Source organism: Coregonus clupeaformis, chromosome 8 (genome assembly GCF_020615455.1).
Source record: "Coregonus clupeaformis isolate EN_2021a chromosome 8, ASM2061545v1, whole genome shotgun sequence".
Lineage (NCBI taxonomy): Eukaryota > Metazoa > Chordata > Actinopteri > Salmoniformes > Salmonidae > Coregonus > Coregonus clupeaformis.
Window position 1 is genome coordinate 4,675,803 of NC_059199.1, and position 18,114 is coordinate 4,693,916.

At 44.8% G+C, this 18,114-nt stretch overlaps 1 pseudogene; it reads right to left on the reverse strand.

Moving 5' to 3' along the window:
• LOC121572576 overlaps positions 1-18,114 on the reverse strand; it is a 246,485-nt pseudogene that overhangs the window by 191,932 nt on the left and 36,439 nt on the right.

An 18,114-nucleotide genomic window follows, 5' to 3' on the forward strand; every position in this document is an offset into this window, starting at 1 on the left:
CACTAAGCTAAGGATCCTGGGACTAAACACCTCCCTCTGCAACTGGATCCTGGACTTCCTGACGGGCCGCCCCCAGGTGGTAAGGGTAGGTAACAACACATCTGCCACACTGATCCTCAACACGGGGGCCCCTCAGGGGTGCGTGCTCAGTCCCCCTCCTGTACTCTCTGTTCACCCATGACTGCATGGCCAGGCACGACTCCAACACCATCATTAAGTTTGCCGACGACACAACAGTGGTAGGCCTGATCACCGACAACGATGAGACAGCCTATAGGGAGGAGGTCAGAGATCTGGCCGTGTGGTGCCAGGACAACAACCTCTCCCTCAACGTGACCAAGACAAAGGAGATGATTGTGGACTACAGGAAAAAAAAGAGGACTGAGCACGCCCCCATTCTCATCGACGGGGCTGTAGTGGAACAGATTGAGAGCTTCAAGTTCCTTGGTGTCCACATCACCAATGAACTATCATGGTCCAAAACACACCAAGACAGTCGTGAAGAGGGCACGACAAAGCCTATTCCCCCTCAGGAGACTAAAAAGATTTGGCATGGGTCCTCAGATCCTCAAAAAATTCTACAGCTGCACCATCGAGAGCATCCTGACTGGTTGCATCACCGCCTGGTATGGCAACTGCTTGGCCTCTGACCGCAAGGCACTACAGAGGGTAGTGCGTAAGGCCCAGTACATCACTGGGGCAAAGCTTCCTGCCATCCAGGACCTCTATACCAGGCGGTGTCAGAGGAAGGCCCTCAAAATTGTCAAAGACTCCAGCCACCCTAGTCATAGACTGTTCTCTCTGCTACCGCACGGCAAGCGGTACCGGAGTGCCAAGTCTAGGTCCAACAGACTTCTCAACAGCTTCTACCCCCAAGCCATAAGACTCCTGAACAGCTAATCATGGCTACCCGGACTATTTGCACTGCCCCCCCACCCCATCCTTTTTACGCTGCTGCTACTCTGTTAAGTATTTATGCATAGTCACTTTAACTCTACCCACATGTACATACATTTACATTTACATTTTAGTCATTTAGCAGACGCTCTTATCCAGAGCGACTTACAGGAGCAATTAGGGTTAAGTGCCTTGCTCAAGGGCACATTTACGTCATTTAGCAGACGCTCTTATCCAGAGCGACTCACCAATTGGTGCGTTCACCCTATAGCCAGTGGGATAACCACTTTACAATTTTTTTTGGGGGGGGGGGGTAGAAGGATTACTTTATCCTATCCCAGGTATTCCTTAAATAGGTGGGGTTTCAAATGTCTCCGGAAGGTGGTGAGTGACATATTACCTCAACTACCTCAACTAGCCGGTGCCCCCGCACATTGACTCTGCAACGGTACCCCCCTGTATATATAGCCTCCCTACTGTCACTTTATTTTACTTCTGCTCTTTTTTTCTCAACACTTTTTTTGTTGTTGTTTTATTCTTACTTTTTTTGTTTAAAATAAATGCACTGTTGGTTTTTTTTATTTTATTTTTTTATTTCACCTTTATTTAACCAGGTAAGCCAGTTGAGAACAGGTTCTCATTTACAACTGCGACCTGGCCAAGATAAAGCAAAGTAGTGCAATAAAAACAACACAGAGTTACATATGGGGTAAAAAAAACATAAAGTCAGAGATACAACAGAAAATATATATACAGTGTGTGCAAATGTAGCAAGTTATGGAGGTAAGGCAATAAATAGGCTATAGTGCAGAATAATTACAATAGTATTAACACTGGAATGCTAGATGTGCAAGAGATGATGTGCAAATAGAGATACTGGGGTGCAAAAGAGCAAAATAAATAACAATATAGGGATGAGGTAGTTGGGTGGGCTAATTTCAGATGGGCTGTGTACAGGTGCAGTGATCGGTAAGGTGCTCTGACAACTGATGCTTAAAGTTATTGAGGGAGATAAGAGTCTCCAGCTTCAGAGATTTTTGCAATTCGTTCCAGTCATTGGCAGCAGAGAACTGGAAGGAATGGTGGCCAAAGGAGGTGTTGGCTTTGGGAATGACCAGTGAGATATACCTGCTGGAGCGCAGACTACGGGTGGGTGCTGCTATGGTGACCAATGAGCTAAGATAAGGCGGGGATTTGCCTAGCAGTGATTTATAGATGGCCTGGAGCCAGTGGGTTTGACGACGAACATGTAGTGAGGACCAGCCAACAAGAGCGTACAGGTCACAGTGGTGGGTAGTGTATGGGGCTTTGGAGACAAAACGGATGGCACTGTGATAGACTACATCCAATTTGCTGAGTAGAGTGTTGGAGGCTATTTTGTAAATGACATCGCCGAAGTCAAGGATCGGTAGGATAGTCAGTTTTACGAGGGCATGTTTGGGCAGCATGAGTGAAGGAGGCTTTGTTGCGAAATAGGAAGCCGATTCTAGATTTAACTTTGGATTGGAGATTCTTTATGTGAGTCTGGAAGTTGAGTTTACAGTCTAACCAGACACCTAGATATTTGTAGTTCAGACCCGTCGAGAGTGGTGATTCTAGTCGGGTGGGCGGGTGCTAGCAGCGTTCGATTGAAAAGCATGCATTTAGTTTTACTAGTGTTTAAGAGCAGTTGAAGGCTACTGAAGGATTGTTGTATGGCATTGAAGCTCGTTTGGAGGTTTGTTAACACAGTGTCCAATGAAGGGCCAGATGTATACAAAATGGTGTCGTCTGCGTAGAGGTGGATCTGAGAGTCACCAGCAGCAAGAGCGACATCATTGATATACACGGAGAAAAGTGTCGGCCCAAGAATTGAACCCTGTGGCACCCCCATAGAGACTGCCATAGGTCCAGACAACAGGCCCTCCGATTTGACACACTGAACTCTATCTGAGAAGTAGTTGGTGAACCAGGCGAGGCAGTCATTTGAGAAACCAAGGCTATTTAGTCTGCCAATAAGAATGCGGTGGTTGACAGAATCGAAAGCCTTGGCCAGGTCGATGAAGACGGCTGCACAGTACTGTCTATTATCAATCGTGGTTATAATATCGTTTAGGACCTTGAGCGTGGCTGAAGTGCACCCGTGACCAGCTCGGAAACCGGATTGCATAGCGGAGAAGGTACGGTGGTATTCGAAATGGTCAGTGATCTGTTTGTTAACTTGGCTTTCGAATACTTTCGAAAGGCAGGGCAGGATGGATATAGGTCTGTAGCAGTTTGGATCTAGAGTGTCACCCCCTTTGAAGAGGGGGATGACCGCGGCAGCTTTCCAATCTCTGGGGATCTCAGACGTTATGAAAGAGAGGTTGAACAGACTAGTAATAGGGGTTGCGACAATTTCGTCGCTAGTTTTAGAAAGAAAGGGTCCAGATTGTCTAGTCCAGCTGATTTGTAGGGGTCCAGATTTTGCAGCGCTTTCAAAACATCAGCTGTCTGAATTTGTGTGAAGGAGAAGCGGGGGGGGCATGGGCAAGTTGCAGCAGAGGGTGCAGAGTTGGTGGCCGGGTTAGTGGTAGCCAGATGGAAAGCATGGCCAGCTGTAGCAAAATGCTTGTTGAAATTCTCGATTATTGTAGATTTATCGGTGGTGATAGTGTTTCCTAGCCTCAGTGCAGTGGGCAGCTGGGAGGAAGTGCTCTTATTCTCCATGGACTTTACAGTGTCCCAAAACTTTTTGGAGTTAGTGCTACAGGATGCAAATTTCTGTTTGAAAAAGTTAGCCTTTGCTTTCCTGACTGCTTGTGTATATTGGTTCCTAACTTCCCTGAAAAGTTGCATATCGCGGGGGCTATTTGATGCTAATGCTGTACGCCACAGGATGTTTTTGTGCTGGTCAAGGGCAGTCAAGTCTGAGGAGAACCAAGGGCTATATCGGTTCTTAGTTCTGTATTTTTTGAATGGGGCATGTTTATTTAAGATTGAGAGGAAATTACTTTTAAGGAACAACCAGGCATCCTCTACTGACGGAATGAGATCTATATCCATCCAGGATACCTGGGCCAGGTCAATTAGGAAGGCCTCCTCGCTAAAGTGTTTTAGGGAGCGTTTGACAGTGATGAGGGGTGGTCGTTTGACCGCAGACCCGTTACGGACGCAGGCAATAAGGCAGTGATCGCTGAGATCCTGGTTGAAGACAGCTGAGGTGTATTTAGAGGGTATGTTAGTCAGGATGATATCTATGAGGGTACCCATGTTTAAGGATTTAGGGTTGTACCTGGTAGGTTCGTTGATAATTTGCGTGAGGTTGAGGGCATCTAGCTTGGATTGTAGGATGGCTGGGGTATTAAGCATATCCCAATTTAGGTCACCAAGCAGTACAAACTCAGAGGATAAATGGGGGCAATCAATTCACATATGGTGTCCAGGGCACAGCTGGGGGCTGAGGGGGGTCTGTAGCAAGCGGCAACAGTGAGAGACTTATTTCTGGAAAGGTGGATTTTTAGAAGTAGAAGCTCAAACTGTTTGGGCACAGACCTGGATAGTATGATAGAGCTCTGCAGGCTATCTCTACAGTAGATTGCAACTCCACCCCCTTTGGCAGTTCTATCTAGACGGAAAATGTTATAGTTGGGGATGGAAATTTCAGAATTTTTGGTGGCCTTCCTGAGCCAGGATTCAGACACTGCTAGAACATCAGGGTTGGCAGAGTGTGCTAACGCAGTGAATAACTCAAACTTAGGAAGTAGACTTCTGATATTTATGTGCAAGAAACCAAGACTTTTGCGATTACAGAAGTCATCAAATGATAGCTCCTGGGGAGTAGGAGTGATACTGGGGGCTACAGGCCCTGGGTTAGCCTCTACATCACCAGAGGAACAGAGGAGGACTAGAATAAGGATACGGCTAAAGGCTTTAAGAACTGGTCTTCTAGTGCGTTGGGTACATAGAATAAAGGGGGCAGATTTCCGGGTGTTATAGAAAAGATTCAGGGCATTATGTACAGACAAGGATATGGAAGGATATGAGTAAAGTGGAGGTAAACCTAAGCGTTGGGTAACAATGAAAGAGATAGTATCTCTAGAGGCATCAATTGAGTCGGTCTCTGAGTGTATGGGCGGAGGGACAAAGGAGCTAACTAAGGCAGGTTTAGCTAGGCTGGGGGTCTACAGTGATATAGTACAATTAGAAATAACCGAAACAACAATAAACTAACCATGTTTGGGCTGAGGCTAAACATAAACAGGATGTAGTACCGTAAAAAGGAACAGTCCAGCAGATATCAGCTGTATAGCTGAGTTATCATAAGGTCCGGTGGTGAAGCGCTAGTGAGTAAGAGGCCACGGCTAGCGTGTGCTACGTCCGTTTTGTTGTAGCCAGCTGGTAGCGATGAATCCGGGAGTTAAAGGTCCAGTGAATTCAGTGATTCCGGCGGAAAAACTGATATGTTCTGGGTCGATAACGCGCTGTGCAGACTGGCCGAATATCCGGTGATCAATGTCCAGTGATTAAAAATTAATCCCGCGGAAAAAAATCCAATATTCTGGGTGCAACACCGCTAGCTGTGGCTAATAGCAAGTAGCTAGTTCAGTAGCTAGTTCAGTTTAGTGAGTAAGAGGCCACGGATAACGTGTGCTAACGGGCCAGGGCTAGCAGATGGATGGAATCTTCGTGGTTAACGTCGTAACCACATCAGACGATTTCGTCGGCAGACCAGTCGTGTAGGATCGGCGGGGCTCCGTGTCAACACTAGGTGGTCCCGTCCGGTTGATAGAGAGGTAGATAGCCGGGAGATGGGCCTAGCTCGGGATGATTAGCCAGACCACAGCGTCCGTTTTGTTGTTGTTGTAGCCAGCTGGTAGCGATGAATCCGGAGTTAAAGGTCCAGAGAATCAGTGATTCCGGCAGAAAAACTGATATGTTCTGGGTCGATAACGCGCTGTGCAGACTGGCCGAATATCCGGTGATCAATGTCCAGTGATTAAAATTAATCCCGCGGAAAAAATCCAATGATCTGGGTGAAACACCGCTAGCTGTGGCTAATAGCAAGTAGCTAGTTAGCTGGCTAGCTAGTTTCAACTGGAGATTCTAGATTCTAGATAAAAGGTAAGTCAATAATAGAATCCGTTCCACATTGAGTGAGGCGGGTTGCAGGAAAGTATATTTTGTAGAAGGATGAAAAGTCTGATAGGGAAATATGTACGAAAAATACAAAAAAACTGGGTATTTACAGGCTATTTACAGACACACGACAGAAACAGGACTGCACTACTTCGCCATCTTGGATAGGTTAAGGGCTGTAAGTAAGCATTTCACTGTAATGTCTGCACCTGTTGTATTCGGCGCATGTGACCAATACAATTTGATTTGATTTGATTTGATTTGAAATTTACTTTTTGTTATGTTTTATTTTGACTTTATTATTTTACCTTTATCTTTGACCGTCATTCTATCCCCCGCCCAGCAACTCCTCTCCCACTTGTCTCCAATTCCACATCCCAACCCATCCCACCTATTTCTGCTGGCCACCCTCTTCAGATTTCTATGCACCATATATCTTTCAACTATACTGTGATGTTTAACATACAATTTGAATCTATCTAATCAAATAGAATCCACAGATTGCGAGTTGAAGTTAAATACTTTTACTAAGAGTATTAGTATAGTAATTGACTGACACGGTCTCTCCAGATCTCCCAACAATACTATTCTAGGTTCAATTTTAGATCAATGTTATTCATTTTCAGCCATTCCTGACCCTGAGACCAGAAACAGGCTACCTGAGGGCAATACCAAAACAAATGGTCTATTGATTCTGTATCCTCACATCAAAATCTGCAGAGCTGCGATCATTGTATGCCGCAAATATTCAAGAATTCTATACAATAATTTTAGCTGAAAAGCACAAAGTCTTGAATCTTGCGTTGTTTTATATATCAACTCATACACCCTGTACCATGGCATCGGTACATCAAAACTCTATTCCCAACTATTTTTCAATCTGTATGGCACAGCTGTCAACATCCTGGTCCTCAAATGAAACTGGTATACTTTCCTATTTATGCTATTTTTATTCCTCCGCCAGTTTTGATCCTTTATATTGGGCAGACAGACCAGTTCCCTACCTCCTCCCGCTGCCACCTGCCTCCATTCATTTTTGGGGTAATGCTGTAATCAATTGGTTGTAATCTTGGATTGAGCAGACCATCCCATACAATTCTGATAACTCCATGAAAGACATAACTCTCCCATTCCAATTTACAATATCATTTGAAAACAAAATACCCTTTTCATAAATACAGGTCTTTTATCAACCAGCATATTTGAGTTCAGCCAAAATATTTGTTGTAATATATGTTCTATCTTTTCAGGGGGATGAACTTGAAATTGTAGCCAGCTCTGCAATGCTTATTTGAAAAAGAGAGATACTTTGAAAAAAGATAGGCACGCTTTCTCTTGTCTGGTTTAGCATCCCAGATGAAGCAAAATATTTTTTGCTCATATGATTTGAAAAACGAATCATCAGGAGTAGGCAGCGCCATAAGTAAGTGCGTAAACTGCTATGACTAAGGAGTTAATCAGGACATTTTTTCCATAAATAGACAGGTATTTACCTCTCCATGGTTGCAGGATCTTGTTTTATATTGAAATTCATAGTGGAGAGTTCATTTATATATTTTGTGATATGAATACCAAGTATGTCTACTTCACCGTCAGCCCGTTTTATAGGTAAACTGCAGGGTAATGTAAAAGTTGTATTTTTTAAAGATCCAATGTGTAATATTGTACACTTATCATAATTAGATTTTAGTCCAGAGAGTCCAGAAAAGTTATCTAGATCTTCAATGAGACATTGCAGGGATCTAGCTTGCGGACTTAATATAAAACTTGAGTCGTCGGCACACATGGACACCTTTGTTTTTAAGCCTTGGATTTCTAATCCTATAATGTTGTTATTTGATATGTATTTAATAGCTAGCATTTCGATGGCCATAACGAATAGAAATGGTGACAGCGGACACCCTTGTTTAACTCCTCTTGACAATTCAAAACTCTGAGAAGTAGCCACTATTTACTATTTTACACCTTGGGTTCCTATACATTACTTTTACCCATTTTATAAGAGAATCACCGAAATTGAAAAAATCCAGGCATTTATAAATAAAATACAATCTAACGATTATCAAAGGCCTTTTCAAAATCCGCTGTATTACCAGGCCTGGCTTCTTTCATGTTGTTCTATTATTTCTAGTAGTTGTCATATATTATCTCCAATGTATCGTCCATGTAAAAAAACCTGTCTGATCAGGATGAACAATACCTGGTAAAACCTTGTTAATTCTGAGTGCTATGCATTTCACTCGTATTTTTGCATCACAACATTGAAGTGTAAGAGGCCTCTAGTTTTTTTAGATAGACTGGATCTTTACATTTGCCATCTGGGTCTTGTTTTAATAATAGTGAAATCAGACCTTCCTGCTGAGTACCTGACAGACTACCATTTCTATAGGAGTCGTTAAAACAAGCTAACAATAGATATTTGAATATATCAAAAAAGGCCATCAAGTCCTGGGGTTTTTCCAGACTGAAAGGATTTAATAGCATCAAAAAGTTATTCCTCTGTAATTTGGCCTTCGCACTGATCTTTCTGTACATTTGTTAATTTTCAGTTTTTTAAATTATTTGGAAATAATTCCACACAGTAATCGTCATTCAGAGGGTGAGGATGAGAATAAAAAGAAAACATCTGCTAAACATATTTAGCTTCCTCTTTTAAAATATTATTTGGAGAATCATAGATGACTCCGTCTTTAGTAACGAGTTTCTGCTAATTCTTTTTGGTAGCGTTCCTGTGTTGGAGATTCAGGAAGAATTTGTTGAATTTTTCTCCATACTCATTTTTGTAATAGATTACATTAGATTGTTCTTGAATAAGTTCCTCCAGTTCTTTTTGTTTTTCCTCTAACTTATTTTCTATCTCTGTAGTATTGTTTTTTATTGCTATCTACCTGTACTGTTAGTTCATATATTTCCTTGTTAGTCTTGTCTCTTTAGACAGAAACTGCTTATTTATTATTGATGAATATTGAATTGAATGACCTCTGACCTCTGACTCTTTGGGTTTTTAGTTTGGCGTCTTCTGACCTTAGAAAACATTTGCACTCTATGAAGAAATCAATAAACAGCTTAGCATCCGCCTACCTGTCAAGTAGAACAGACAAGGGCTCTGCTGCATTTTAAAGCATGAAACCCAAGAAACGGGCTACATATTTATTTCATGTCGTTGGGATAAGCAACTGCATGTGTATGCCTAGCAGGAAACTGTTGTACTAAATTGATTTATTGTCATTGGAGGAAGCCTACTGAAGCTTATTTTTTCGAACAATACTTCAGTGTTCACAGGAATCATACATATTCCACTTGACAAGTGTGACCTTTGAAGCATTCATGAATGTCATTTCTGAACATGTGTAAATGTCTGTGCTGTGTATACATTACACAATATGGCTAGCTGTTTGACAGAACTGATCGAAGAACCCTTTTCACAATTTTTATACGCTATTTCAAGGCTTGATATTCTTCAAGAATCAATGGATCTACAATATATCATTATTTCAAATGTTCAAAATGGCTATAAATATCACAATTGCCAAATGTGTTTCTACATGAACAGTTGTAAAACAAAATTCTGTAACAGTAAAATATAATTTACACATGGAAGAAACCTCCATGGACTGTTCAAAAGTTATCTTTATCATTCTAGGAGAATAGGACTAACATTGTAAGAACATTGAGGGAAAGTTTTGTGCACCCTGATACAAACATTGTATGAAGGTCATCAACTATTTTGTGTTTTGTTAACCTAGTTTTTGCATTGTCCCCACACTGTTCCCACAACCTAATGGAATGTTTCGGGATCTTTTAAAGTACATAAAAAAATACGTTCCGTTAACATTATCGTTAACATCAGAGGAATGTTTTTTGCACCCTAATACAAACATTGTGTAATTGTCAACACAACTGGACAGATGTTGTGTTATTAAAACTTTTGGAGGGAATGTTTCTTACACCTTTCCCACAATTTAATAAAATGTTCTGGGAACTTTCACAGAACCAATTGTGGTTTGCTGGGATGTGACTATACGACAATACAATAAACGGTATCAAACAAAAATATAAGAAGCATTTAGTGTCACAAATATATAACATGTTGTGTCTGCTTCATAGTGTGTCATCCACTAGAGAACAACACCAAAACTCTTACCTTGAATGACAGTACTTGTTTTCTGAAATATCAACAATTGAAGTCAGTATTTCGATAGGTCAAGGTATTGTGCACTATTAACAATACTTACTGGAACTGCGGTTCCTGGTGTTGTCCAGTGATTCACTGTTTCCTGTGTCATTCGTCATCGCTCCAGAAGCAGGGAAATTGATGGTAGTATTTGTGGAGTTTGGGTCTGGAGCTTTGCCACATAGTAGCATGTTCAGACTACCAAACGCGTCCGCTCTGAAATCCAGCGTGTTAGCCGACTTGAACAACATTGAGTTCTGCAACTTGTTCATCTGTATTGGTGGGGGGTGTTATTACAACAACAAATTATCAGAAAATGACAGTATAGTACTTAATTTATTGACTTCAAGACAACAAATTGATATGATACTATCCATTTTCATGCAATTTCTCAATAGACTTCATATTTCCATTATTGTTATTGATTACAATGAGTCATATAGGGGTTACTGGGCGACACAAGTGTTTTCAACAGAGACTAATACTGAATGGTATTAGATTTCCATGTAGGCCCACTATCCTTTCAGATGGTAAATAACTAACACACCAACCTCATCAATCAAAGGTAATACATCTTCTATAGTTCTCCCCACTAATCCAAATGTCTCTGCCGGATTCAAATCCAAAGGTAGCTAAATGAGGGAATAAGAAGTTGATTTAGAAAACATTGTTGAGTAATATCGCATATTTGTTTCTAACAGGCTTAACGGTGTTAAAGGGGAAGTTCAGTATTTTATAAATTAATGTAAGATGCATGGTTCCTCAATCTAAATTAAACTGTTGCCCATAACTCCCATTGATTTTTAGCTTGCAAGTGAGCTGATGTTTGTAGTGGTTGTTTAAAGCCATGGACTACAGTTTATTGTAGCCAATAGACTACTTTCAGAGTGAGGAACCATCTAACATAAAGTTGTAAAATACTGAATTTCCCCTTTTAGCTAACACCTCAGATGTTACATCAAACACCTCAGGTGTTTGTAATACAAGTGGCCGACAGAGAGTATTTCTGTATTTCATTGTTCAGGTGCATGTCCTCTCAGTTTAAAACAATGGTTGCTTGAGGATATATAACACTATATTAAGTATAGTATATGTTACATTGGAAAAAAAACACCTAGACACAGCATTTTTCCAATAGTGCTCTCCATCAAAATGATTAGGTGCATGAGGCCTGTGGTAACTTAGTTCAAACATGGCCAAAAACAATATCTTCCCTAACTGTGTACTGATAGTTTTAAGTGGATGTGTTTTAAATGAAATGGACGGAATATGATTCATATCCATACCACATATCTGATGGCTAGAACACAATGGCCCAAGGCAGCCCAGCCACTGCACGTGTCCTTAAACACTATCATTTCGATATGTCAGGAGTATGCTAACATGAGTCCCTGTTGACCTTCACTGAGAAAAACATTATATCTCAAATCGAGAGCGAGAGAGAATCTTAATCCACCTGTTGTGTTTATGAAAGTATAAGCCATAGAGTGTTTACGAATTCAAGGAAGTGTCACTCGAATCCCCGTTTATCCCGGCAATTGAGGCAGCCCTTATTGAGTTCTGAGTACATTCATTTTGGTTCAATTTTACCCTCGGCAGCAACACACAAGGAAGCTAAGATGTGCTGATTGGAAAAGCATGGGCATCTCACTCAGGCAATTTTGGGTAAAACAGCTTGAAATCACAGCTAAGTAGTCAATGGGCAGAGAGAGAGAGGTCTCGGGCTGTATCGTATTAAAGGATTTATAAGTAGAGCCATTCGGTAAACTGTATGATGTTTCAGTCTTTATTCTTCGCATTATGTGTCATTTCTCAGCTGTGTATCCAAGGGAGGCAAGAGCATGGAATGGTGTTACAAAAATAGAACACTAATTTCATTGTGGACTCAGAAACCACAAAGATTACTAAGGCAGTGGCCTTACTAGATTTAATGGGTACTGTAATTTCTTAAGGAATGCCCAAAAATGACCCCTTCAGATTTGTGTTGTTTCAGAGTTCATAACATCCAAGCAGGCCATTATGTTACAAATAAATAAATAAAATAATATCATAATATCACCAAATATATATATACACACTACCAGTCAAAAGTTTGGACACACCTACTCATTCAAGGGTTTTTCTTTATATGTTTTATTTTTTACATTGTAGAATAATAGTGAAGACATCAAAACTACGAAATAACACATATGGAATCATGTAGTAACCACACTGCTAACCTTATTGTCACGTTCGTCGAGGAGTGAAGGAGACCAAGGCGCAGCGAGTGAAAAGAACATGTTGACTTTATTTACTTAAAGCAACCAAAACAACAAACCAAAGCGACGAATGTGAAGTCCAATAGTGACAATGACTAAACAGGAACAAAAACCCACAACCCTCATGAGAACACAAACAGTTTAAATATGGCTCCCAATCAGAGATAACGAGCCGACAGCTGACACTCGTTACCTCCGATTGGGAGTCACACGACACTACAATTACTCACCCAAAACCCAACCAAACGAATACACCCTATACAACAAAACCCCACAACAAAACCCAACAAAACAAATACACCCTGGCTCAAATACAAAAGTCCCGGAGCCAGAGTGTCACAGTACCCCCCCCTAAAGGTGCGACCTCCGGGCGCACCAGCATACAGTCTAGGGGAGGGTCTGGGTGGGCGTCTGTCCACGGTGGCGGTTCTGGCCCTGGTCGTGGTCCCCACCCCACCTTAGTCACCACCCGCTTCCCCTAGCCTCCTCCACATGACCACCCTCCAACTTACCCCACCTGGATTTAGGGGCAGCACCGGGCTAAGAGGCAGCACCAGGATAAGGGGCAGCACCGGGCTAAGGGACAGCATCGGGCTAAGGGACAGCACCGGACTCAATGGCGGATCCTGGCTGGCTGGCTCTGGCGGATCCTGGCTGGACGGCTCTGGCGGATCCTGGCTGGACGGCTCATGGCTGGCTGAAAGATCTGGCTGCTCATGGCTGGCTGACGGATCTGGCTGCTCGTGGCTGGCTGACGGATCTGGCTGCTCGTGGCTGGCTGACGGATCTGGCTGCTCATGGCTGGCTGACGGATCTGGCTGCTCATGGCTGGCTGACGGATCTGGCTGCTCGTGGCTGGCCGACGGATCTGGCTGCTCATGGCTGGCTGACGGATCTGGCTGCTCATGGCTGGCTGACGGATCTGGCTGCTCGTGGCTGGCTGACGGATCTGGCTGCTCATGGCTGGCGGAAGGCTCTGGCTGATCCTGTCTGGCGGAAGGCTCTGGCTGATCCTGTCTGGCGGAAGGCTCTAGCGGCTCCGGGTCTGGCGGACGGCTTTGAAGGCTCATGGCAGACGGGCGGCTTTGCAGGCTCAGTACAGATGGCCAGTTCAAGCGCCTTAGGGCAGACGGGCAGTTCAGGCCCCGTTGGGCAGACGGCAGACTCTGGCCGTCTGAGGCGCACCGTAGGCCTGGTGCGTGGTGCCGGAACTGGAGGTACCGGGCTGAGGACACGCATCTCAGGGCTAGTGCGGGGAGAAGCAACAGGGCATGCTGGACCCTGGGGACGCACATAAGGCCTAGTGCGGAGAGCAGGAACAGGGCATGCTGGACCCTGGGGACGCACATAAGGCCTAGTGCGGAGAGCAGCAACAGGACGCACAGGACTCGGGGAACACACAGGAGGCTTGGTGCGTGGTGTAGGCACTGGTGGGAAAAGGCTGGAGACACGCACCATACAGCTAGTGCGTGGAGGAGACACAGGGCTCTGCAGACGTACAGGAAGCCTAGTGCGTGGTGTAGGCACTGGTGGTACTGGGCTGGAGCGGGGAGGTGGCGCCGGAAATACCGGACCGTGCAGGCTTACTGGCCCCCTTGAGCACTGAGCCTGCCCAACCTTACCCGGGTTGATGCTCCCCGTCGCCCGACCAGTACGGGGAGGTGGAATAACCCGCACCGGCCTATGTGGGCGAACCGGGGACACCATGCGTAAGGCTGGTGCCATGTAAGCCGGCCCGAGGAGACGCACTGGTGGCCAGATGCGTTGGGCCGGCTTCATGACATCCGGCTCAACGCTCAATCTAGCCCGGCCGATACGTGGAGCTGGAATGTACCGAACCGGGCTATGCCTGCGTACAGGAGACACCATGCGCTCTACTGCGTAACACGGTGTCTGCCCGTACTCTCGCTCTCCACGGTAAGTCCAGGGAGTAGGCGCAGGTCTCCTACCTGACTTCGCCACACTCCCTTTAAGCCCCCCCCCAAGAAATGTTTGGGTAGTACCCACGGGCTTCCAGCCTCGACTCCGTGCTGCCTCCTCATACCACCTCCTCTCGGCTTTAGCTGCCTCCAGCTCTTCACAAGGGCGGCGATATTCTCCCGGTTGTGCCCAAGGACCCTTTCCATCCAGTATCTCCTCCCATGTCCATGAATCCTTGATAGGCGTCCATAAATCCTGTGTAGGTAGGTCCTGTTGCCGCTTGACACGCTGCTTGGTCCTTTTACGGTGGGTTTTTCTGTCACGTTCGTCGAGGAGTGAAGGAGACCAAGGCGCAGCGAGTGAAAAGAACATGTTGACTTTATTTACTTAAAGCAACCAAAACAACAAACCAAAGCGACGAATGTGAAGTCCAATAGTGACAATGACTAAACAGGAACAAAAACCCACAACCCTCATGAGAACACAAACAGTTTAAATATGGCTCCCAATCAGAGATAACGAGCCGACAGCTGACACTCGTTACCTCCGATTGGGAGTCACACGACACTACAATTACTCACCCAAAACCCAACCAAACGAATACACCCTATACAACAAAACCCCACAACAAAACCCAACAAAACAAATACACCCTGGCTCAAATACAAAAGTCCCGGAGCCAGAGTGTCACACTTATGCCTAATCCTAACCTTAAATTAAGACAAAAAAGCTAATTTTATGAATCATAGATGAGCAAATTAACCCTGATATGTATTAAATTACATTTTTAAATAGTTTAGATGTAATTGTGCAATTATTTTGTTTGCTCTGAGTCTCCGATATGGTTTCACAGCAGGAAAATGTAAGGTATTCTGCTGTTATTTAATATGGTGTTTTATGTTTGCAAGAAATTGAATATAGAGTAGAAGATATTCAATTTATTTGTATTTGTTCTACCAGTTATCAATATTATTGTTAAATGTAAAAAAATATATATATAAAAAAAGCCCAGTGGTTGTCACGATCATCGGGAACAGAGGACCAAGGCGCAGCGTGGAAGGTGAACATATCTTTATTATTTGAGTAATACTATGAACAAAACAATAAACGATAACGTGACGTCCTCGGTTCAGACACAAACCTAAACAGGAACAAGATCCCACAAACACTGTGGGAAAACTGGTTGCCTAAGTATGGTCCCCAATCAGAGACAACAAGCAACAGCTGATACATGTTGCCTCTGATTGAGAACCACACTGGCCAACATAGAAATACTAACCTAGAACGAAAAACTAATGAAAACTCACACCCTGGGTCAACATACTAGAGTCCCCAGAGCCAGGGCGTGACAGTGGTTATTCTGTGACTGTCACGCCCTGGCCTTGAGAGGCCTGTTGTCTTTAGTTGGTTTGGTCAGGGCGTGAGTTTCTATGTTATATATTCTATGTTTATGATCTAGTTAGTCTATTTCTATGTTGCAGTGCTAGGTTGTGTTTCTAGGTTTGGCCGGGTGTGATTCCCAATCAGAGACAGCTGTCGCTCGTTGTCTCTGATTGGGGATCATACTTAACCTCCTAGGGCTTAGTGGTCACATACGTGGACAGCACTTTTTAGCTCTTATGTCCACAATTGTGTAGAAGTTCTGTCATATTTCATGGCTTATTCTGATTTAGATATTTATAAAAGCCTTGTATATTTGTCATGACATGCAAATTTGAAAAAAAAAGTGTAAAACTAGCAACTTTGTAGGTCGCTAAACATGAAGTACACGTAAGTGTACTTATGGACTGAGGCTCCTCGAAACAGCTAATATGCTTGTAAACATGCACACACGTAAAATGGGAAAAAAGCTAGCTCTGATGCAGCTAAAAAGCTGTACATGGTCCCAATGAACAATTAAATCACTAAATACATACATACATACTTAAATTAGTTGTGTTGAAAATGTTAGCCTAATGCAATTCGGACCATGAATCCACATATGTGGACATCATTTTTCTCTAAAAGTACATCATATCAAAAGATGATACTTAGTTTTTATTCTAATTAGGTTCCAATAAGCCCAAATAGCAAAGAGAAATAAAAAATGCATGTAAAAAAACAGCTTGGGCCTTAAGAGGTTAAGTAGCCCATTGCCTACTGTGTATTGTGGGATCTTGTTTCCGTTTAGGCATGTATGTGTATAGCCTGAGGACTTCACGTTACGTTGTTTCTTGTTTTGTGTTATGTTTATTTAGTTAATAAACATGTACGGTTTTCACGCTGCACCTTGGTCTGACCCATCTCTCAATGTTCGTGACAGAAGATCCCACCACAAAAGGACCAAGCAGTGTGCCCAGGAGCAGCAGACACCCTGGACACAGGTGGGGAAGTCATTTTGGACTTGGGAGGAGATATTGGCTGGTGGAGGACCCTGGGCGAAGGAGGAAGACCAGGCAGGAGAGGAGAAACGGTGACCCAAAAGGATTCGGTCACGGAGAAAGCCCGAGAAGCAGCCCCAATATTTTTTTGGGGGGGGACTTAAGGGGTGGTCGGGGATCGAGAGAGAAGAGCCCCGACCACTGCACCCGGTGGGGTTCCAGTTGGAGTCCCTACGACCATGGGAACAGGAATGGGAACAGTTTTACACTGAGGAGTCGGAGGATGACAACGACGATGAGTTTCTGTTCCCTAACTCGTGGGGGCTCCCAGAGGAGTCCTCACTGGAGGAGGATTGGGCGCAGAGAGAGAAGGACTGGAACAGTCGTACATCTCCAACGCCAGTTCCCAGCCCGGTACGCCCCGTGCCTGCTTCTCGCACCAAGCCAGTGGTGCGTGTTCCCAGTCCGGCACAGCCCGTGCCTGCTCCTCGCACCAAGCCAGTGGTGCGTGTTCCCAGTCTGGTACGGCCCGTGCCTGCTCCTCGCACCAAGCCAGTGGTGCGTGTTCCCAGTCCGGTACGGCCCGTGCCTGCTCTTCGCACCAAGCCAGTGGTACGTGTTCCCAGTCCGGTACGGCCCATGCCTGCTCTTCGCACCAAGCCAGTGGTGCGTGTTCCCAGTCCGGCACGGCCGTGCCTGCTCCTCGCACTAAGCCAGTGGTGCGTGTTCCCAGTCCTACACGGCCCGTTCCAGGACAGAAACACGCACCTAAAATGGAGTCAGTAGGTACAGTCGGTCAGTCCGGATCTTTGGAGGAACGTATCCAACGGCAGGCGAGCAGGATCCAGGCTCTCGGCAGTGCAATGGAGCGTGTAGTGAGTAGATTGGAGCGATGGGAGAGAGGTGGCGTTTCTACACCTCCTCCAACCACACAACTCTCCCGACCTCCAGCGACGGTCCCCTGCAGGGAGGACTTTAGCGTGTCGGTGCCCGGTCTGGGGCCGGCAACCTGCCCAACTACAGGGTTGGAAACCACCTCTGCATCGGTGCCCAGGGTGGGCATGACATACAGTCCCGTTTTGGAGCAGGAGCTCCTTAACGTGTCGGTGCCCAGTCTGGGGCCGGCAACCGGTCTTACTACAGGGCTGGAATTTTCCTCTGCGTCGGTGCCCAGGCTGGGCACGGCGTTTAGTCCTGCTCCAGAGATGGGGATGGATACGGGTCCGGAAGTTTGCTCCACTCCAGAGCCAGAGCAGACCGCTCCACCGGGGTCCAGTTCAGCTCCGGTCAGCTGTTCCACTCCGGAGTCAGAGCAGTCCGCTCCACCAGTGCCTAGTCCAGCTCCGGTCAGTGGTTCCACTCCGGAGCCAGAGCAGGCCGCTCCACCGGGGTCCATTCCAGCTCCGGC